Genomic DNA, 24,578 nt, shown 5'->3' on the forward strand with positions numbered 1-24,578 from the left:
GCTGCCTGCGGGGCATGCCCAGGGGTGATGGGCTGCCTGCAGGCCATGGACTGGGGTGATGGGCTGCCTGCGGAGCATGCCCAGGGTGGATGGGCTGCCTGCAGGGCATGCCCAGGGGTGATGGGCTGCCTGTGGGCTATGGACTGGGATGATGGGCTGCCTGCGGAGCATGCCCAGGGTGGATGGGCTGCCTGCGGGCTATGGACTGGGGTGATGGGCTGCCTGCGGAGCATGCGCAGGGTGGATGGGCTGCCTACAGGCTATGGACTGGGGTGATGGGCTGCCTGTGTGGCATGCCCAGGGGTGATGGGCTGCCTGCGGGCTATGGACTGGGGTGATGGGCTGCTTGCGGAGCATGGGGAGGGTGGATGGGCTGCCTGTGCGTATTCTAGGGATGCGCATGGAGTTTCACACACGATAGGCCTGGCGCGAGCGGGGTACGTGTTTTCCGAGGGGTAAGCAGGGAGTTTTCTACATGATAGGCCTGGGGCGAACGGGGTATGTGTTTTCCAAGGGGTATGTGTGAAGCTTTACACGTGATTTGGCAGTTTGTGCCCTCCCGGGTGTGCCCCTCCTCCCCATGCCCCGCAGGTAGCCAACACCACAGGGGACCACCCCACACCCCAGGGCCTGCCCCGCAAGCAGCCCATCACCCCAGTCCATACCGGCTTTTTCACGCTTGCGCCAACTTGCACCACTAATTTCAGCGCACATTTATTCCATGAATTACCCTCTTAATATTTTGTTGTTTGGTGTGAGGGACAGTTTGTTTATGTTAGGGGTTATTCCCTTAGCCTTAAGACTAGGTAAGACTAGGTATGGATTTCCTGATAGAGTAGGATTAGCAAGGATTTACTTGAAAACTACTGACCCCTCAAACTTTCTAATGCTAATTCCTTGCAAAATGATCATGGGGTCATTTATTTTACTTTGAATGAATGAACACATGAGGCTCTGGGCTTATTATAGCCAAATAAAATCTAAATGACAACAACAAGCAAAATCCTTGGTTCCAGACGGTTTTCAAAGAAAGCAGAGTCAAAATTTCAAATGTTGCCATTATCAATATAAATCTAAAATTAACTTCTATTTTTGACTTGATACAAATATAAAACAACTGATTAATTTAGGAGGTAAATATTCTTAATCGTCAAGATTTTCATGGTAAAAGAAATATGTCAAATAATTAAAAATGTAGCTGACATCCTCCCTTCCTCAATGATAACTCCTCATTCTCAGTATCTACGTGGCGAGCTAGAGAAGTCCATTTCTGCTAACCTTCAGAAGATCAGAGAGATTGCCACCTCCCCAACTACAAATCAATTTCCCAGTCCACTCCATCTACTTGCAGAGAAATCAATGGGCCTCGTTCTCCTAGACGAGCTGTTGCGACCACTTTCTCATAATGTTTTCCAATTTCCTTAGGCAAGACACAGCATTAAGACAAGTCATAATCAGTTCTTCCAAGGACATTTGTCTAGGCAAAATACCTCAAACTGACCAAAGTGATTCCTATGTCTACACCACTTTGTTTTCTATACATTTTACAACAAAACAAACAACATATGTGTCCAAAGTATGCACTGTGATAAATCCTACAGAGTCCTCACAAAAACATTAGCTAAAGTCTCCTCCCAGGTGGCATGGGAAAGGCAGGCACTTCCCGACCCTAATCCTGGGAGGATCACCTGGGAAAAGAAGGGCCCCAGGGAAATAAGAGGACTTTGTGGGATGAGACGTGGTATTTGTCTTCCTCAAGGAAAGGAATATCTTTAATACTGGAATAAGTAATGGCTTGCTATCAGGGAGAGCTTTTCGTTTCTCAAACTGACTGTCACAATATAGATGAGGATAATCATAAGCAGTTATGTTCTGAGAGTCAGAAAAACCCTCTTAAAGTCACTGACATTCATAAACATGACAGCCCCTTTGAGTCCCAGAGAAATAAGGAAGAAGAGTCTTTAAATGTTACCAATTTAAATCCTGAGAAACCATACTCTTGTGTAAAGTCAAATAATTCATGGCAGCCTTCTAGTACTTTGGGGAATATGTACAAGACGAATAGTGAATGTGGTGATAATTTCACTAGGAAAACTGAATTTTATATTGTGGGCTACATGTCCCATAAATCCCAAAGTACTGGGACAAAGAAGTGGACTGAAAAAGCACAAAACTGCAGGTTGCAGTCAATTAGAAATAATGACCACACCTGAGGAGGACTGGGAGGCATAAATAGCACCCTGAGGCGCAGGCCATGAGACAGAGCAGAGGTAGAAGGTGGAGTAGTCTTCCTACCTCCTCATGGCAGCAGATGCAGAGGTTGTGCCTGAGCAAAGCCACAGGGACCACAGTGGTGTGTGAAGTAGATGCCTGTCCTGGGAGGGCATTTCATGTTGAAGACCATCATTGCAGAGGTTGTGCAGTGGAAAGCACACCTTTTGATAATTTTCACCCTCGTCTGACAAGCACCAGTGGCAGGCGAGCACCGGCATGTTGTTGGAGCCAGGTGGGCCCTGCTGGTGACAGGGATGAGTCCCGGAAGACCACAGAGGAGAAAGACTGAAGCTGAGGACCTGGAGGGAGCGAGACAAACGGACGTGTATGCCAGACCCGGTGAGTTCACTGTTAAACAGTGACCCCGGAGCACTCTGCAACCACCTGTTGGCCAACTCTAGGAGCATTCGACATAGAACCTTGTTAGACAGAGTAAACCAAGTGAAGAAGAACATTTTTGAATACCAAACTAATATAAAGCAGGTTGATTCTTCTGTTGTAAACCAAGCCGATTTAAAAGGCAGTAGATGGCAAAATAAGAATCTAATTATCATATCAGAAGAGAGTGATTGTGACATTCTGGGGAACAATAACAGCCAACAACAAAAAGAGGCAATACATATGAGAGAAAAGATAAACCATGATTGCCAAAGCCAAAAGAGAAACATACACAGGCAAATAAGAAAGAACTAGAATTGCCAAAGCCAAAAGAAGGCAGCTGGTGTTTTCAGTGTTGATAAAAACTATTGTCCATATGAGAATGAGGTCCTAAGAGAGAAGGGCTTAAACCTATATTGCCAAGCCAACAAAATGTGAAATTGAAACAGAAACCATATCAGCAGTTGGCTAGTGGAACGTGGAAGGAACAGGAGTGTCAGGAAGGCTGCCCTTCTGGAGGAAGGTGTTCAGAGGGAGTGGAGCATAAACTGCAGAGAGTGTGGCAATTACACAGGTGTAAGAAACAGCACCAGTTTTATTCTCGTTTCCTTTGAAGTATTTCTTATATTTGAAGTTGCGGAGCAAAAGACATTGCTAACATGTTTGAGTTAAACCTTTCCAGAGAAGTACTTGCAAGTAGAAGCTTACTCTGGCCTGGCAGGAGAGTACACCAGATCAGATAATCTTGTAGTAGTTGTATCTGTTCTGGCAGGAGAGTATACCAGAGCAGATAACCTTATTGTAATAAGCCTGGCAGATGAGTGGACCAGGTGGAAGCCATTCAAGTACTGTGAAATGGTAAAAAGTTTTGAAGAAGTTGAAAAACCACTAAAGTGTTTTTTGAGGATTAATGCAGAATCATTCTGACAAATTACTATCATTGAAACAAGTGTTGTGTGAACTGCTGCAGAAGTATTTAATATTGTCAAAAAAGTGGTTTTGTGAACTGGTGCGGACATATCCTGACAAAGACCTTTTGGTTGAAAGCAAGTAAGATATTCTGAGTTGCTGAACAGACGTTGTTTCACGAACATTGTTACAAGTAAATAGAGGAAAATTTAATCAACTCTTGTGAATTATTGTTTGAAAACAAGTTGGAACTTTTTGTTATCATGTTGGAACCAAAAGAGAATTGAAGTAGAACTTTACGATATAGGATTCCCTTAACCTTTTTAGAACTGTTGAACAAAATCCTGCTTGAATCTGGGGAAGAGGGAAGTCACCCAGATTAGAAGGAGAAACAGTTGTTATGAAGTGAATTTAACTGTTATATTTGTTGATGTTGAACTGCCATATATTGCCTTGCTAAGTTGTCTATGTTTAAGTGTAAGGGACAGAACCATTTTGTTAGAGTGTTTCCTTTAGTTTATTTTATTAATAATAATAATAATCTTTATTGTGATTTAGCTCAAAGAGCTTTACACAAATAATGATGATACAAACATAAACATTACATACTTAACATAACAACTTAATCGTCATGACCTCATCATTTAAAAGCATCATACAAGAAAATCATATTAGAGCATCTGACTTCAAACATAAATTTAATTATTTGCAATCAAGCTAAAAACAGTCAGCTAAAACACTAAGATCCCTGTAGGTTCAAGAGTTCATAGTGATAAATAAAAGTAGTTGTCATAACAGTATCAATGTTAATAATAAATGTTAACAATGAATAACTCAGTATCGTACAAACAGCAAGACAGCCGTCCAGACAAGCAAACAATCATGCATACATACATAACTTCCCAAAAACGTGCATATCCTACCGGTAGCTAGCCAAGTGGGTAAAGTCTCCCGGTTTCCATTACTCTGATACAGCAGAGAGGCTTTAATCATGCAGTTGGTGGAGGGGGGTCTTACAGTTTGAACCTTAGGATCTAAACATTCTTTTACATGTTTCCAATGGGGCAGCCGTAGATTGTACATTTAAACAGTATGTCCAGAAGTTTATAGTTTTGACGGTCTCGTACAAAGGTACAAACTTACCCAAGTTATACATATACACTGGACCCAATTTCATGCACTCCGTAAGAACGTGTTTAACTGTATCAGACACGTGATGTAACCTACATAGTCTGCAAAACCGCTCTTTGGAGTTCCGTCCCCAGTTGTGCGCCACGAACAGAGAGCACTGGCAGTTCATTTATTTTATTTATTCTGACATCTTCTGAATCTTTGCTACTCGGTTTGCCTTTCCACATTCTCCACCGTTTTTTCTGTATCTCCTTCACTGCTTCTCCATTAGTGCACCCACATTCACTGGTCCGGCCCTCCTACGATCCTTTGGGATGTGTCAGATGACCACAATCAGTGAGCATCCATCCTATTCATTGGTTCAAATAAGAGTAATGGTTTAACTTTGTGCTGATTGTCTTGTTCTGTCAGACGGCTGCCAGACACAGTGTCTAGGCTGTCATACCCTGATCAGCTGCCTGGTAAACATGGCCTAATTGTAACAGCTTTGAACTGGATTTCATCTTTTCTGGCTGACTGTTTGCATTACCCCCCCATCTTTAATTCAGAAAATGTTCTCTTCCATGTTATGCCCATCAAGGATCTTCCTTGAGGATCTGCTTTTTAACATCTATATAAGAGCACACATCTACATTTTTTCTGAGAATAGACACTCATTCATTCTCAGACATGGTTACCCTGCATAATTGTCTGGATACTGGAAATCTACCTGAAGCTGAATGGTAGGAAACCTTAAGTTATGATCCGTGGAGGAGAGGCTGAACGTTGGGCTACAAACGTTTGGCCAGATATGGCCTCAAATTAAGCCTGCTTTGGTGCAGTTTCAAGATCAGCAAAAAGTATACGGATGAGGAGGGTGAAAAACAAGACTACACTTATTAGCAGCAGCTGAAGGGGTCAATATAAAGAAGCTTAATCATTGATGCTGGATATGTTCATAAAAAAGACGAGAGGAAAAATGGGGGCCTGGATACATTAAAACATCAGGGTACATTCGTGAGACATAAAATTAACACTCTGGCTACCATAAACACTACTAGAGGAGGAGCAGGGTTGATAAAATGTGGAGGAGTCCAGCAAAAGGATCCATGCATGGCACCCAATAAAAGGCTCAGTTTGAAAATTCTCCAGTACATCAGAGCCCTCAAGTAACACGCAAGGCCTCATTACTAGTGTGGTGGTAGTGGTAAAGAAAAAATTATTAATTAGCCGTAATGGTGTATAGATTCTTCTCCCACAGATTCCTCATATGGATAGATACCCTCCAGTGCCAGCTGTAATCTGAAAAGTCTGACAGGGGGGCACAGTGTAGCCTGACAACATCTCTCCAGTTCTTGTGTTCCTCGGCTCCAGCACCTCTTGGCCCCAGATATGACAATGACGGTATATACTACACCTCTCCCAAATCAATTTCTCACGTTTATCCTCCCATGCTGAGCTGCTGAGGCGAACCGTTCCCAAGCCAAGAAAATACATACAAATAGAATTCCTTACTTTGTGAGGAACAAATACATATTTTTTTAAACAACAGCCAAACTTTGCAGCCAAGCGTCATTAATATTGTCCAATCTGTGCAACCTGCACACAGTCCCTTCTTTTTTTTGTTTACTGCTTTTATAAACTCCCCCACAAGAAGCATTCAGAAGCAGACAAGTGGGGAAGGATGGGAGACTGATGTGGAATCTGTGGGAGAAGAATCCGTCGAAAGAACATTACCAATTAGTCATTTTTTCCTTCGCTGGATTGCATCTTCCGACAGATTCCTCATCTGGATAGACTCCCACAGCAGTAACCAAAAAGAGGAGGAGGGCTAAAAGATTCAATCAGAAGGCATGCTTTGCTAAGGTGTCACATATAGTTTGCGAGGGTTGGAGTGAAATGAGGATACATTTGTGTAGCAAAAGGATTTGGCAGAGCCATCAGTGTAAGAAAAGGAGCACGGTTGTCCTCAGTTGTTGGATGGCTGGTGATGCCAGGATCATTGTCAGCAACGATTTCATCTCCTGAACAAATATAATCTTCATCTTGACAATTCAGTAATTTATCACCTGATATAAAATCTTAATTTTCTGTCTAAAATTCAGAAAAAAATTGTCTTGTGCCAAATTTGATTTTTCCTGAAAAATAATAGACATCAGCAATCTGGGTTTTGACCACACCAAGGAAAATAATCATTGTTAGTGGCTGCTGTCGTTGACCTAAGACAACAGGTGGACAGAGATGATAGCTGATGGACCCATCTGCGGTTTTCACACCTTCAACCTATATTCTATATAGATCACCATTCCTCAAGGAAAGATCATGTTTTTTAAGCATTCTACCTTTCTGCTCCCAGTTCAGGAGTGTTACATGTGGATGACAGCAGGGCTTCTCACAATAACCTATGTTTTTAAATGTCTATGTAAGACAGCGTTTCAATTTAAAATGTTTTAACCGTGCAGGTGATTCGCAAACAATTATGTAACTCACCTCCCTTGATCATGTTCTGCAAAATCGACTGGCTGATTATCTACTGGCAATAGACAGTAGAATGGAACCCAGTTGCTAGAAATTAAATCTGCCGATTACAGAGATTCTGGTAGTTGGCAACAATGCCTCAATATGCAATCAATTTGGTTACATTTACTTGGTCCTTGCCTTCCTCTCATGGAATCGGTGTGACACCTTGCCGTAATGTTGATTGTAAATTCTGCATATTGATTCAGTGTGATATGTATAAGTGACGCATGCCAAAAACGTTGCTTCGGTGTGAAGTTGGAGAATGGAAGAACAGGCTCCCGCCCTTCCCCTCTCGCGCTTGGCCTAGAGGATCACGGCCTAGACACCCGCCACGAGAGGAGTTTGCCTATCTACCAGACGACCAAATACCCTGGTACAGGAACATACGGATGTGCCCACCTACCTGCCCAGCAGCCCGCCCTGCCCATGCCGACACCTGTGGCATGGATCAACTCGACTAAACCTACACGTCGTTAGAGATGCCAAGACGACCTAGCCAACGGTCAGCACACCTGTGCAAACATGCACACCGGACACTCCCACACCAATCCACACGAAGAACATACTCAGTGCTATGACGTAGGCGACAGACATACCCACGGACGTGCATCTTTATTATTTTCCACATAGGCTCTCAAAATGCAGAAACGCAAGACGCATAATGAACTTATCTAAAAAGGCTTGCTCACGCTTCTTCTAAGAACCATGTACCATAATGAAGAATATAACGGAGACACAATACTGAGGATAGAGCAATATGATACCGTAACCTAAAGCGCTCTGCATCAAACGGTTCCACCTATGCACCAGGCCCAAGTAGGCCGCAAGCAAAAGCTTCCATGAACATTGAATGAGCAAGAGCTCGGTTGCTGACCCTGCAGAATGAGCCCGGTGAAAGCTCACCGGCAAGGGCACGATGTTGTAATCTCGCACGCCGCAAGCCGACGCCAAGGTCGCACCTGCAAGATAAACCAGGCACACAGTGGGCAAAACAATATTAATTGTGCTGAATTTTGCCTCAAACACGGTCCCACCTCACGTGACAAAGCCAAACCTGACAGGATGCCAAGCCCAGGAGGAAGGAGACGCCTGAATCCCACGTTTCAAGACACAGGCAGATACAATTAAAAGACTCATTGAACATCTGCAGCAGTGGGAGTAGTCGACCTCCCAACATATGAATAAATCCTCACATTGTTTACACCTACCCATAGTAAAACATTGTTGCAAATGACAGGTGCACCGCGAGCTGGGAACAGCGATAGTCCCAGACTGGGAGGCTCGCGAGCGGACCAATCAGAACATGGGGCTCTTATCACTGACGCCATTAACATTGACCAATCCTCAGAGGTCTTCATGTAACAATTTTCACGTATCAAATTGAAGGGACAGCCCAAGTATATCACCTGACTAACCCTCAACCACTAACACTGTTCTCTATATGTATGCTATACTAACCCTACCACTCGAGTAACCAATCCAGAGTGGAAATAGGTTTTTTGCTAAACTTTCTAAGGTGACGCAAGTAGCGCGTCATACTAAGGTAAAAAGGGCCTGCGAGCCCCACGATTGTGTGTGTGTCAGGACGGACGCGTATGATCCTTGACCCATCCCTGCCGTTTTGTCTAATAAACAGCAGAGTCACCTTGCTTCTTGCGTGTGTCTCATACTCTATCTCTTTTGGGATATATGGGAGGAGTTGGGGCCTCCCTGCCCGGAGGTCTACGGACGGCCCAGCCGACCCCGGCAGAATTTCCCCCCGACAAGTTGGAGGCACTGCTGGGATCTGTTTAAGATCTGCTTTTTTTATTTTTCCAGGTACTCCCGTTGCGAGGAGGCCCGGCGGCGCGGCCCCCTCTGCCGTTGCCCCCTTCTGAGGACTACAGGACCATCGCGGAACTGCAAGAAGACCGGACAGCGCAATCCGGATATTGGCCTTCGGGAGCCGGTTGAGAAGTATCCCGCCCGCGGTTGGCAAGTGTCCAGACGTGGTCCAGACGAGGGGAGGTGGCGAGCCGCTTGGAGGGGTGCACGCAGTCGAGCGGCCCCGCATCAAGAGAACTTGGTGAGCATGCCACGCACAACAAGCAATGTGAAATTGTGAGGGAGGGGGGAGGAATTAAATACGGGAGGTGGGAGGTGTTGCACAGGTGCGCGGCGAAGGTTTGACAATTTAGTGTAGGCAACGAAATGAATGGTAGCCGAACGAGTGCGAGAGCAGTCGGCTACGTTACGCGAGAGAGGGGGGTGGAGCATGAAAACATCACGTGCGGCCGCTCGTAGACACTGATTGGCCTAGGTCGCGACTACGTGTAAGGGTGTGTGTGTGTGGTTTCCTACGATTTGGCATTTATTGATCAATGAGTAGATGAGGATCCCTATTGTTCGAGCAAGAAACTCGATAGGTAGATGACGTTTCCCTGTAGGCGGTAGCTAGTTAGTTGCCCAATACGGAAGATAATTGGCTGGTTAAGCCCTCCTGTCGAGGGGCGTATCCCACGCGAGGCGACGCAGCGTGCGCAGTCCGATTATATTATTGATTACCTTGTTCCAGGAGTGACAGGAAGACAGCTGTGAGGTTAACGGGGGTAGATTGCAAGTGTATTTTGGACTTAAAGAATATATGAAGAACTTACCAGTAGTTCCAAGAGATCGGTGACGTCACCAGTAGGGCTTTCATAGAATATCCTGAGCACAAGGCATCTTTCTTTCTGAGAGTGGTGGGGAAGAGAACTGTGGTAAGGGAGTGGAAACGGAGATAAACGGTAATGAGTTGATCGGGGAAAGGCGAAACGGGGGACGTGGCTGCGCACGGAGAACGCCGGCCACGGCAAGTGTAGAAGAAGGAGGAGGAGCAAATGAAAATAGGACGACTGTATAAGAACGTCACAAGGGGTACGCAGCCGCAGGGGGCTACGTGCGCCTCGGCCGCAGGGGGCCGTAAGGGTGTTGTGTAAAGGAAGAAAGAAAGAAGAAAATATACAAATGTAAATACTATATTTTAATAATTTTCCTTAGCGGACTATCGCAAGTCCCCAAATGTACGGGGCCAGGTAAAGGTATAAGGCTGTGTATTGTAAGTGTTAGTAAGATAATAGCTACCAAATAGGGGAAGGATAACAAGTGAAGCGCTACTATGTCATACGGGACAGGATCAGGAGGGTGGGGGAACACCCTCACTACCCCACTACAACACATATGTACAACACTGTCACCCCATAGGGAGAAACTGATCAAGTATAGCATAGAATGGACACAGGGGACGGACAACAAAATGATAACACCATGGCCGCCTAATGGTAGCTTCGATCCATATACCCAACATTCACTATTAAACCATCTGCATAATACATACAAAGGGAAGAAGTTGACACACCATGTGGAGGTGTTTAACTTATGGAGGATGTTCCAAGGGTCCCGACCAGGACCAAATGGAATGTTCACTGTGGGGGAAATACCGGAAGAAAAATAGATTAAGGAGGAAGGAGAGAATGGGAAAAAGGGGAGTGAAGACCCAAAGAACACGGGGAACGGACAAGAGGGAGGAGAAAAGAATAATAACTCAAAAGAAAATGAAATAAAAAAGGAACAGAGCAACGATATACCCCTAGCAAAGGTAGTGAAAACAGAGGGAGGGGGGTTGTACCCTTTAAGAGAATTAGGAGAAATAGAAAGAGGACAGTTAAGGGCGGCTGAGGGGTACTCGAACCTGGCATACAGCCTGCCACCATATGTGGCTCATAGGAAGATGCCAGCAGGGGAGGGGAGGACTGGAGAAGAACAAACTGTGGAAATAGGACATGATGAGTGGGTAGCTGCGCAGAGACTATTAAAATTATGAGGTTCATTAACAGGAGAAGAGAAGAAGGTAGTAAGGAAAATAGACGAGGATAATACCAGGGAGAGTGGAATGAGAGGGGAAGAGCTGTTACGACAAAAGGAAGAGATTTTGGAGGAACGACTAGCAGAGTTAAGGGATGAGCAGAATGAACTGATCAAACAGCTCGAGAGGGAGGAAAGAGAGAGAGCGAGGGAAAGGAAAGAAGGTAAGAACGAATTGGAAAAAATAAGGGAACGAACTGAGTAGCAAAGGAGAGAAGCTGAAAGGGTAAAAGCAGCAGCAGAAAGGGTATCAAGAGCAGTGCTACGAGAGAGGAAAAGGGAAGAAGAAGAGAAAGAAAAAGAAATGGCAATGTGGAAGAAGAGATTACTATCAGAAACGACTAAGAAATACGAAGAAGGAAGGGTGATAGAGAGTATATTAGAAAGGGAGAGGGTGAGATGGGAAAGGAAGAAAGAGGATGAAAGGATATTGGAAAAGGTGAGTAGTGAAGTAATGGAGGAATTAAAAAGGAAAAGGGAGGAAATTGGTAGAGAGATGGAGGAGAGAAATGAAGGGGAAAGAGAAGATAGGAGAAGGGAGAGTGAAGTAAGGGGGTATGTATATAGAGACACAGAAGTAGCAACAACATCAGCGCAAAGGGGAGCGGTTGGTAAAGGAGAAAAGGGAGAACCGGACCTAATAGACTTAAAAACAGTAAAAATCAAGGGGAAAAAGACAGAGTGGGGGCTGCCATTTATGAATGACTTTTGTAGTGAGGAAGAAGAAGGAATGGAGAAGGAAGGAAGAAACAGTGAAAGGGAAAGCCTAGATAAACTATACACCACCCGGACCAATACAGACTCACCATGGATCTGTAGGAGAAAGGATGAACTGGAGAGAAGTGAGGAGGAAGAGCAAGGAATAGCGGAAAGACAGACACATGAAGCCACACCGTCACCATCACACCCTCTCCCATCCCACCCTACATGCTCAACCACCTCACGCTCATTACGTACAATCAAACTCGCGCCCTTCACAAACGAACTGACACCCTATGCAGGTAGGCTTAGAGACCTCCCTAGACGCAGGCAGGAAGGACGAATACACACGCCCACATTAAATACAAGAAATGATGGAAGAAGGGGAAAAGATGGAGAAGAAAGAGTTACGAGCAGGGGAAATACGGACGAAATTGACGATGTAGGAGAGAGGGAAGAAGAGGAGGGGTGTGAGGACTCGATTTTATGGAACCCAAGGGGTAAAAGGAGACACAACTTAATGCCACTTCTGGAGAGGGGAGGGGTTAGACCACAGTACGTCCCTTGGAAGCATACAGACAAAGAAAATATAAAGTGCAGGCTCCCATCATTAAGTGGAGGTGCGGGTAAATGGATATATGAAATGGAAAAACACACCGCAGGACAGAAACTGGCAGTGGGAGATGTAAAGGGCCTTCTAATATCGATATTAGGGGATGCAGCGGATGACATTTGGAAGAGAGCGGGATTCCCTGGGGTAACAATAGCAAACACATCGCACGATGGGGCACCATTCGCAAACTGCAGACATGCACTATGGCAGGCACTGAGGGTACAGTACCCAGACACATCCGACATAGGAGCAATTACCTCACGCAAGATGTGTGAGAACGAAGATCCTGTTGATTATATCCAGGAAATCCAAGAGAAGTGGCGCATGGAAACTAGAGAACAATGGGACAAAACACCAGCAATATTTTATCATATACTAGTACAAGGGCTCCCAGAAGGAGTTCAGAAACAACTGAAGAAAGTAGTGGGAATGGAAGCAAAAGCATGGCCAGAAATACAACTGACAATAGTGCATCATTGCAGGACATGGCAAGGAAAAATGAAACAAAAGGAAGAGGACAGGAAAACGGAAGAGGCTAAACTAGTACAGAAAAAACTTACTAGATACACAATGGAAGGGGCACTAATAACTACACCTACAACAATGACCCAAAGCCCCACACAAGTAGTGGCTGCACAAGATCCCTCCCAAATACCACCCTCACAGACTATAACACAACAGGTGCCGCCACTCCAACCATACACGACCAACATGGGAGGAGGATACTCAATGCCAGGAGCTGGGTATTATAATTACAACAGGGGAAGAGGAGGAATTATGAGAGGGAGAGGATACGGATATAACACACAACAGCAGGTGGGAGGACTTAGAAATTCCTACCCCACCGGGCAACCAGTATACCAGGACAACACAGGAAGCTTTCCATGGCAGAGTAGGGAACCACCGGTGTGTTGGAGTTGTGGATTAGTAGGGCACATGTCACGCACGTGTAGAGTAAGACCAGGAACACCATCATGGAGCGAACAGGGACAACCAAGGCCCACACAGGAACAGCAGGGCATACAGCAACAGCAGACTTTGCAACAGGGAAATGAACAGCAACAACTAACAACACAACAACAGCCACAGACATATTCACTGCCACAACAACAGGTAGCGATAACACAACAACCCCAAGCACAACAAACACAACTGGGTAGGGTGACGGTCCTGGGACACAACCCTTACACAGGAAATGGTCAATCGTTGTACCCTCAATAGGACAGCCCACAGACGGCCTTGGTGTGTCCCATCCTGTCGGTAACACCTAATAGTGCGGAGGAACCACGCATAGAGGTAACGATAGGTGACAAAAAATTATCATTCCTTGTTGTCACCGGGGCGACCCGGTCTTGCATAAGGGAAGGGAAATTTAAGATGTCGGGCGAAGCCATGAACACCCAAGGATTCTCTGGGGCTAGAGGGTTGGTTCCTTTTACTGATAATATTCCCTTATCTATAGGAGATTATGACATGTCAGTACCACTTTTATATTATAGTGCCTCACCAGTAAATATACTGGGGAGAGACATCATGAACAGGTTGAATATGACGATCTCCTTTACGGAGGACGGCATAATTTGCTCTACTCCAGGAATTAACATGCTCACAGCACGACAGATTATGCAAGCATACTGCGGACAGACAGCGATTAGGGCTGAGCCAGTAGATGGCGAACTATTCCAGTACGGGACAGACATGGCATTTGCTTTGATGCCAGGGATAGAGGGAAAGATCTGGAGGAGGCCAGCAGCCTATTTGTTCAGACCAGAAACACCAGTCAATGAACCAGAAGGAAAGGTGGTTCCAGTGGACATTGAGAGCATTATAGCAACAGCTGATTACATTGCGGTACATGCCCAAGACAGAGAAGGAAGAGCATGGAGGGCAGTGATAGCACTAGCAGAAGGATGTAGACTCACCCAGGTGTCAGATGAGGAGCTGTTCTCAGAAGAAAAGGAGGAAGGTGAAATGGTGTTTATGATGAGTGTGGAAATATGGCTAAGAGTGGCATACAAACAAGTGGCACAGAAAATTGCAATGGCACTTGAGGCACCCAAATCCACCCCAGTTCCCTTCTTTGAGGAGGATATGACAAAAGTACCCACATCATTATGGACTACTAGCCCCTATGACGTGGGGTGCATAAAAAGTATAGGGGGAGTAAGGATAAAATTGAAAAAAGGTGCAATACTCCCCAGAGTGAAACAGTACCCACTATCAAAAGAGGCAGATGAGGGCATATATGAAACCATAACGGCCCTTATAGATAATGGCATATTGGTCCCCTCAGAATCACCACGTAACACGGCTGTATACCCAGTGCGCAAGGCTAGAGAGGGGTCTTGGCGCTTCATACAGGATCTCAGGCCCTTGAACAACATAGTAGAAGCAGAATACCCCATAGCCGCAAACCCGGCCACAATATTGTGTGGCATTCCAGCAGAAGCATCACGATTTACAGTGATCGACCTTAAAAATGCTTTTTTCTCAATACCATTGCACCCAGACTCACAAGATCTGACAAGCTTCACTTACAGAAACACAAAGTGGAAACACACCAGATTGCCACAAGGGTACTGCGAATCACCCTCAATCTTCAACAGAGTAATACAGATGGATTTGGGTAACATTGAAGTGGAAAGCACAGTGTTGCAGTATGTCGACGACATAATAATTTGCAGTACAAACGAAAGAACATGCAGAGAGGACTCATTAAAGATGCTAACAATATTGGCTGAAAAAGGTTACAAGGTAGACATGGAAAAGTTACAGTACTGTCAAGAACAGGTACTTTACATTGGTCAGCTCATATCCCAACATGGAAGAAAGATTGCACCACAAAGAGCACAGGCCATTTCAAAAACGCCAGTGCCACAAACAGTGAGGGAACTGCAGCAGTTCCTGGGTCTGTGCAACTACTGTAGAGCATGGGTATTTGATTACAGCTCATACATAGGACCCCTGCTTGAGGCGTTAAAGGAAGCTAATAAAGGGGAGAAACAGTTGGGGTGGACAATGGAAATGAAAGAGGCTTTTGATGAACTGAAAGATGCGATATCAACTGCTCCGGTACTGGCAACCCCAGACTATGAGCGACAATTCTTTATATTTTCACATTGCGACTCAGCAGTAATGAAAGCAGTGTTGGCTCAAAAAACAAGCATGGGCTACAAACCAGTAGCATTTTACAGCGGCCACTTAGATCCTGTGATGTTAGGTCATTTCCCTTGCGAACAAGGTCTCGCCGCAGCTGCTTTTGCGGTAGAGAAAGCATCAGTAATCACCATGGGGTGCCCAACTACACTGTTTGTGGAACATGCACTATTTGCAATATTGAATAAATCTAAGTCCACCCTAACCACGCAAAGGGCATCAGGTTATGAGATCATCTTATCCAGAGCTGAACTATCAATTGTTAGATGTAGCACGGTCAACCCTGCAAGGTTCCTAGCAGAAGTAATTGAGGAAGGAGATTATGCCCACGATTGTACGCAAATAACTGAAATGTACTCGTACTAGAAAGATTGAAGAGAACGCACTAGAGGGAGGTGAGCTCCTGTTCATTGATGGGTCATCAGCTATCGACCAAAGGGATGGTATAAGGAGGACTGGGGCAGCAGTGGTAAAAAATGATGGAGGTACCGGTGTGTGTGGCAATGAAATGTGTACAACTACCACAGCATTATTCCGCTCAAGCAGCAGAATTAATTGCACTAATCTTGGCGTTGAAGGAAAGCTTTGACAAACGAGTGACTATATATTCCGACAGCGCATATGTTACGTCCACTGTCCACTCAGGGCTGTCGAAATGGAGAAGAAGAGGGTTTAGGAGAGCTGATGGCACTCCAGTGCAACATGCCCTCCTATTGGCTGAACTAATTGAAGCAATGAATGACCCCCAAGAATTAGCTTTGGTCAAATGCACCGCACACACCAATGGTGAAGACCACATTTCAAAAGGGAATGCAGCAGCAGACGCACATGCGAAGTATGCTGCATATTTTAGTGAGATATGGAACCCCCCAGAGTCAAAGAGAGGGAGAGGGAGGGGAATGGCTAAGGAGATGTTGATAAGAGAAGGGTACACCCATCTCCCAGCCACACAGATAATGGAGCTACAAGCGGCTGCACCAATGGCAGAAAAAGAAATATGGGTAAAAAGAGGATGCACAATGTCACCAACTGACGCACTATGGCGCCAGGGTGACACTGGAAAGATTGTAATACCACTGGCACTATTGAACACCTCCCTGAGCCAACTACACCACCCAGCCCACACAGGCAAGGAAGTAATTGCAGCACGAATTAGGGAAGACTGGTTCTGCCCCGAGTTAAATTCTCATGTGTCAAATTTTATCAGCAATTGTCTCACATGTCAACAGTTTACGGCCGGTCACACTCTGAAGGTGATAAGAGGTACTATACCCCGGCCAGAGGGACCCTTCCGACATCTCCATATTGACTATGTTGATATGATCAACGTATGTCAAGGAAATAGGTATATGATTGTAGTAGTATGCCCATTCTCGAGGTGGATTGAAGCAGGGCCCTGTTCACACCCAGATGAATTCAGAGCAGCTAAATTCCTAGTGAGGGAGGTCTTCCCCAGGTGGGGAGTGTGCGAGGTACTGCGGTCAGATAATGGCCCACATTTCGCAAACGAAATGTTCCAGCACATCACATCCTTACTGAACATCAAGCATAAATTTGCATGTGCATACCACCCACAGGCCAACGGTATATGTGAACGCCTGAATGGCCTATTAAAGGAGGCAATTGCAAAAATACAGCAAACAACAAAGAAGAGTTGGTTGTATTGCCTTCCACTAGCCCTATTTGAGCTAAGGAATAGACATGGTTCCGACCACCACCTCACCCCTCACGAGGTGGTTACCGGACGTCAAATGCGCCTTCCCCTAACGCCAACATCAAGAGCATTTACCGACCACGAGAGTACTGCAAATGTCCTTGGTGATGAAATGTACCAATATGTGTCTTCTTTGATTATTAGTGTAGTGTTTGTGTCTCAACAGCTCGAGCACACGCGGGGCGGGTCTAACAGCGATCAACAAGAAGACGCGGATAAAGAATTGGAAAAGGAAAGACTGTGCAAAGTTGCTAAAGGTGACCACGTACTACTTCGCAATTTCAACAGAAAGTGGAACAGCCCACGCTTCACTGGCCCCCATCTGGTAGAGGAGGTATCAACGAGAGCAGTAAAGCTACAGGACAAACGTGCCTGGAACCACCTACACGACGTAAAGATCTACAAACTCCAGACCCGCCCCAGCGCCACCGACATGGCCACTGGAAGAACAACAACAGCGTCACCAACGGAGGAAGAGACTTCTACCACAACTAACGGCCTAAGTGTCCCCATACCCTGCCACCCCTCAGATTCCCCAGAGACAACTACTAGAAAAGAAAGGGGTGATCCCCATACCGCCCACCCCATGGTTACACGATTAAAGAGTAAAGAGACTTCCGCCAGTTGAGCCCCAAACCCTCTGCCCATTGACCCCCTACCCACTGTAGTAATAACTGAACTGAAGGACATTGTCTTGCACATAGACACATGTAAACACCTGAATGTTCTCTTTCTTTTCTCTCGCACATGCAGGTACAGCGTATTATTGTACTACTAAGAAAGTAGATAACTAACCAATTCACTGCCCAGGAGTAGATGGTACCCTCAGACGATAATTACCTGGAAGAATTGTCACACCAATTTGTATATGAAATAAAAAGGCCAACGTACCTGAAAAGAAGGAGGGTACGTGTCTACTACACAGCATTCCTCTTGGCCATAGAACATTCAATGCCCCACCTCCAACCATACTTGCCTGCCCTAAGAGATAGATCGCTTAGATTGGCGTGGGAACAGCTCTTCACCTGGACACTGAATGACTACTTTATAGGGAGAGCTTAAAAACGACAACTAACACTAATAACAAGCATATTAAGAATTTTCAGGCGGGCAACTGTAACGTCGCAAGAATAAGCTGCCGGACTGCAGCAAGGTAAGAGCAAAATGCCGGTGAAATTAGCATCTGTAATAAAATTGATAGGGATTTTAATGACCACCGGGTTCTTGGCTGCCTCTGTATGGCAGTACAGCTATGCTATCAATATTATTGCTGTACCAAAACCTAATACACCCCCACCCCCACCCCCAGCTGCAACAGGTGTTACGTCAGGTGGTACTAGTAAAATCCCACACAAGGACAACAGAGTTAAACGCAGCACATACTCATATAATAAAGGTATTGACAACTACATACAAGATTCAGCACACATCTCAAACAACATATGGTACCAACACATGACCCACATAGGTAAGCAGACAACAGAAGACAGCTGCTACGTTTGCTCATTAATCCCATACGCCATGAGCGCTTCTCGAACATTTGTTGCCACGGAGATAGATGAAAAAATAGCACGATGTATAATATACCTGCCACTGTTCCAGACGAAAGGAAGATTTCAAGGGACAGTGGTGCAACTGGTGTGGAAAACACGAGATACATATCCATATGAAAACAACTTCCTCAAGACTTATTTGAGTTACCACAAGAGCAGTTTACATGCTGAAGGATTCAGATACATAACAAGTGGTCCTGAAAAAGGAGAAACAAAGAAAGTAACACTACAGTACCTACCATGTGATTGGTACGCCACTGAAGTCCCTGGTAAAAACGGATGTTGGGAAAGACCACTTGTGATAATAACAGGGAAGGTGTACATGAACAACAAATGGGACATAGGAGTGGTTGGCAGCAACATGGTAACAAGAGAAAATATTTCAACTATTGATGGACACAACCATAGATGTTGGATGACTTGGGTCAAGTACGTACCCATGCTCACGTGGATGGAGAAGGATGAAGACCCAATAACAATACTGCCGCTGACTGCGCCTAAGGTATGCTACCAACATAAAGGGGAGGTGGACGTAGGATACAACACCAACTGTGAAAGCGTGATGGAGTTACCTGAGGGGGGGAGCAGGAACAGCAGTAGTAATGGACCATTACTGGGCCTGTGGAAAAAAGGCATACCACACACTGCCCCCTCTGTGGAATGGTATATGCACAATGGTGCACGTTAATGTACCATCACTAGTGGTACCCCAGAAACATGTCAATGTGGCGAACTTACCCAAAATGGATGAAGGGAACAAGAGGAAGAAGAGATCTGTACAACCTCAGAAGGGGCCAGAGAGCAAAACCGACGGCAATAATACTGTCCTGAATAGAAAGAAAAGACAAGGAGAACCTCCGACAGGAAATTACCTATGGGGAAGGTCGGAAACAGCACTCACTTCAATTCCACCAGACCACAGACTATTCAGCAGAGCAGCAATGTTCTTCTCCTCAATAATACATCCAGGACTACAGGCTTACGCAAACGCAAAATGGCTCCAGATAACTCGATGGGAACTAATGATGACTATTAATTCTACAGTAAATGGATTCAACGCAATAAAAGAGGAACTGCGAGCTGTGAGAATGGTAGCACTTCAGAACAGATATGTACTGGACCTCCTCACAGCAATGGAAGGAGGAGTTTGCGCTAAGATAGGACAATCATGCTGCACATTCAACCCTGCCAACGATGCTGACAATGGTACACTGACAGAAGCAGTTTTACAATTGGCCCAGATGCACTCAAAAATGATGGATGAAAGTAAAGGTGTGAAAAAGGATGAGAGCTGGTTTTCAATATTATGGTCCTGGATGCCATCTTGGCTGTCAGATGGACTGAAGATTATAGTTGGATGTACTATTTTGGCTGGAGCTACACTGATCATAATAAGATTTTGGAAGGCCCGGAAGGCACGCACCACAGACGAGATGATCGAAATGGTTGGTATGCACCTCTTGATGACAACAGATGACGGCCAACACACAGGCACAATCATAAAAGAGAGAGAGAAGTTGCGCAACCAGATCATCACCAACCACCTGGACCCACCATCTGTGAAGCTCGAAAACCCAAGAAACCCAAGGAGCTACATAGGGAAATGGGTATACTGCACTCCTGGAGGAACCTGTGCATATATGTATTGGTCATTTGAAGACCATGTTAACCACTATGGACATTTGGGAGGAATAACTAAAATATGGAGAGTGAGAGGAGATAAAGAAAAGGATATGTTTGTGGTCGACAAGTCGACCAGAGGGGGGACTGAAGTGGGAGAATGGAAGAACAGGCTCCCGCCCTTCCCCTCTCGCGCTTGGCCTAGAGGATCACGGCCAGACACCCGCCACGAGAGGAGTTTGCCTATCTACCAGACGACCAAATACCCTGGTACAGGAACATACGGATGTGCCCACCTACCTGCCCAGCAGCCCGCCCTGCCCATGCCGACACCTGCGGCATGGATCAACTCGACTAAACCTACACGTCGTTAGAGATGCCATGACGACCTAGCCAACGGTCAGCACACCTGTGCAAACATGCACACCGGACACTCCCACACCAATCCACACGAAGAACATACTCAGTGCTATGACGTAGGCGACAGACATACCCACGGACGTGCATCTTTATTATTTTCCACATAGGCTCTCAAAATGCAGAAACGTAAGACGCATAATGAACTTATCTAAAAAGGCTTGCTCGCGCTTCTTCTAAGAACCATGTACCATAATGAAGAATATAACGGAGACACGATACTGAGGATAGAGCAATATGATACCGTAACCTAAAGCGCTCTGCATCAAACGGTTCCACCTATGCACCAGGCCCAAGTAGGCCGCAAGCAAAAGCTTCCATGAACATTGAATGAGCAAGAGCTCGGTTGCTGACCCTGCAGAATGAGCCCGGCGAAAGCACACCGCCAAGGGCACGATGTTGCAATCTCGCACGCCGCAAGCCGACGCCAAGGTCGCACCTGCAAGATAAACCAGGCACACAGTGGGAAAAACAATATTAATTGTGCTGAATTTTGCCTCAAACACGGTCCCACCTCACGTGACAAAGCCAAACCTGACAGGATGCCAAGCCCAGGAGGAAGGAGACGCCTGAATCCCACGTTTCAAGACACAGGCAGATATACAATTAAAAGACTCATTGAACATCTGCAGCAGTGGGAGTAGTCGACCTCCCAACATATGAATAAATCCTCACATTGTTTACACCTACCCATAGTAAAACATTGTTGCAAATGACAGGTGCACCGCGAGCTGGGAACAGCGATAGTCCCAGACTGGGAGCCTCACGAGCGGACCAATCAGAACATGGGGCTCTTATCACTGACGCCATTAACATTGACCAATCCTCAGAGGTCTTCATGTAACAATTTTCATGAATCAAATTGAAGGGACAGCCCAAGTATTTTTTTTTTTTTTTTTTTTTTAAACTTTCTTTATTGATTTTCAACAGATTGATAGACCACGAACATATCAGGTACTGCATATACATTACACGTCCATAACTTCCCCCATACCACCCTCCACCCCCACCCCACCCCCCAAGACTCCGATCAACTCCACTGTTCAATATCGAGCCAGTTCAGAGGTCAGGGCTGGCTGATCAACTGAGGGGTCATCCACCGCTCCAAGGTGGAGTAATGGCACGGTCAGCGACACCCAGCGATGTAATTCCTCACTGGAGTCCAGCCTCTGTTCGTGGATAGCGGTTTCCCACGCTCCGGTCTCGGCTGCCAACCACTTAGTGAGGTCGTTCCACCATTGTGCTTCAATCGGGCCTCTAGGGCTCTTCCAACACATGGCTATGCGTCTTTTAGCCGTGATATAAATTAAGTCTTTGAGTCTATTTAGGGGTTTGTTTTTGCGATCACGGCTGCACCTGCCCAGGATGCAGGCCACAGGGCTATGTACGTCCAGTTCAATGTCTGCTTTTGACACCCTTCCCCGCACCTGCATCCAAAAGGAGCGTATCGCTGGGCAATCCCAGAACATGTGAGTCATTCCCGCCTTCGGCTCATTGCATTTAGGGCATAGCTGGATGGCTGCGCCCTTGAAAGACGATATAGTTTCCGGAGTTAGGTAAGCCCTGTTGGTAATGTATAGTTGGATAAGTTGCAGACGGGCGTTTCTGGAGATTTTCTTGTGATAAAGGGTTACTCCTTCCCATTCCTTGTCGTCAAATTCCCGGCCCAGTTCGTGCTCCCACTTCCCTCTGCTCCTGAGCTCATTCCTGGTCGTGCCTAACATTAAGGCTTCGTAGAGCCGTGAGGTCTCGTGGCCCCCCTCGGCGGTGTTCAACATAGTCTCAATAATCTCGTCCTCCGCTGCAAGAATGGTCGCCACCGGCCATCTGTCTTTCATGGCCTGGATCACTGCTCTGTGGAGCAGAAATTGTCCTGTAGGTAGCTCCGAGGACTCGCTCAGGTCGGAGAATGTTAGGATTACCCGATCCTGAACCAGGTCTCCGAGGGTGGCCACCCCGCAGGGCTCCCACTGTGCTCGCGTTTCCAGTTGCCCCCACGGGCGATGGGTCATGAGTGCTGCTATGGGGATCTGTGGGGAGTACGGATCAGGGGACCCCAACGTTCTGCAAGCCCTTCTCCAGAGCCGAGTTCCGAGCTGTACCAGATAAGGGTACTGCCTTAGGGCGTCCTCCTTGACCCAGAGTAGGTCCCTGAGTAGGAAGCCTGTCAGAGCTGGTTGGAGAAGTCTGGTATCTGTGGTGATCTCATCGGCCATCCATCGCATCACATGTCTTAGCTGGCTTGCAAGGTAGTATAGTTCGAAATTGGGGACTTTCAGACCCCCTCTTTCGTAGGGTCTTTGAAGTGTTTCCAGTGCTACCCTGTGCCTGCCCCCCTGCCAGAGGAACTGCCTGCATAGTTTATTGATGTCTCTAAAGAAGGAAGGGGGGATGTTGAAGGGCACGTTGGTGAAGTTGTGTAATAGGCGTGGAAGTGCTACCATTTTGAGGAGACCTGCTCTCCCGGCCACGGAAAGCGGAAGCTTCCCCCAAAAGTCCATGGAATTTGCTAGGGCATCTTTAGCTCTGACTGTGTTGAGGATGTGTTCTGTGTGGGGGTTACGGTGTATAGTGATTCCAAGGTATTTGAAGGAGGTCGACTGCCATTGCAGATCTAAGGAGGGCAGGGATCTGAAGTTTTCTCTGTATAGTGCAGCAAGCGGGTAGAGGCAGGACTTGCTTTTGTTAATACGGATTTCTGTGTGAATTTGGAAGCATTCTAGGGTTTCAAGAATGTAGGGCAAGAGGTGTTCGGGGTTGTGTAAGTATAGCAGGGTATCGTCAGCGTACATGGAGACCAGATGAGTTATCCCGTCGATCTCAATGCCCCCATCGCCATACTCCTGTCTGAGGTATGCGGCCACGGGTTCACTGGCGATGATATAAAGCATCGGGGAGAGAGGACATCCCTGGCGAGTGCCCCTGTGGAGAGACCACGAGTCAGAGTATGTCTTGTTGGTCCGCACCCTGGCAGATGGGTTGGTGTAAATCAATTTAGTCCAATTTAAGAAAACAGGTCCTATTCCCATTTTTATCATGGTGGCATATAGCCACTCCCAGCGCACAGAATCGAAAGCTTTGGTGGCGTCTAATGACGCGACCGCGTATTTCTGGGGCCTCAGTTCCGTGCTGTATATAACGTGGTGCAATCTCCGCAGGTTCTCGGTTATGGAGCGCCCGGGCACATAGCCCGTTTGGTCCTGGTGGATTAAGTGTGGTATTACCCTACGCAATCTGTTCGCTAGGAGAGAGGTGAGGATTTTACCGTCAACGTTTAACATGGAGAGGGGCCTATAGGAGCCGCAGTCCGTACCTTCCTTGCCAGGCTTGAGAAGGGGGATGATAACGGCTTCCCTCATGGTGTCGGGGAGGGTGCCGCGCTCATAAGCTTCGTTATACACTTGGGTCAGCAGAGGAGCCAGAGTTTCCTCGTAAGTTTTGTAAAACTCACCGGGGAGGCCATCAGTACCAGGGGCTTTTCCAGAGGGGAGGGATCTAATGATTGCTTTTACTTCGTCGGGAGTGATGGGCTCGTCTAGTGTTTCGGCCATCTGTGAGTCTAATTTAGGCAGCTCAATGATGTCTAAGATGTCTTCAATGCTGGTATCAGCCTCGGGCGGGGTCTCGGAGTAAAGATTATGATAGAAATCTGAAAAAACTGAGTTGATTTCAATTTGGGTATGTGCCGTGGTGCCATCCGGCTTAAGAATTTGGCAAATGGGAGCTCGGGGGG

At 46.2% G+C, this 24,578-nt stretch overlaps 1 protein-coding gene across 6 annotated transcripts in view; it reads right to left on the reverse strand.

Moving 5' to 3' along the window:
- Positions 1-24,578, reverse strand: part of EFR3B (EFR3 homolog B) — a 1,154,471-nt gene that overhangs the window by 166,820 nt on the left and 963,073 nt on the right. The window lies entirely within an intron of this gene.

Source organism: Ambystoma mexicanum, chromosome 4p, assembly GCF_040938575.1.
Source record: "Ambystoma mexicanum isolate Mex_15411 chromosome 4p, UKY_AmexF1_1, whole genome shotgun sequence".
In the NCBI taxonomy this organism is placed as follows: domain Eukaryota; kingdom Metazoa; phylum Chordata; class Amphibia; order Caudata; family Ambystomatidae; genus Ambystoma; species Ambystoma mexicanum.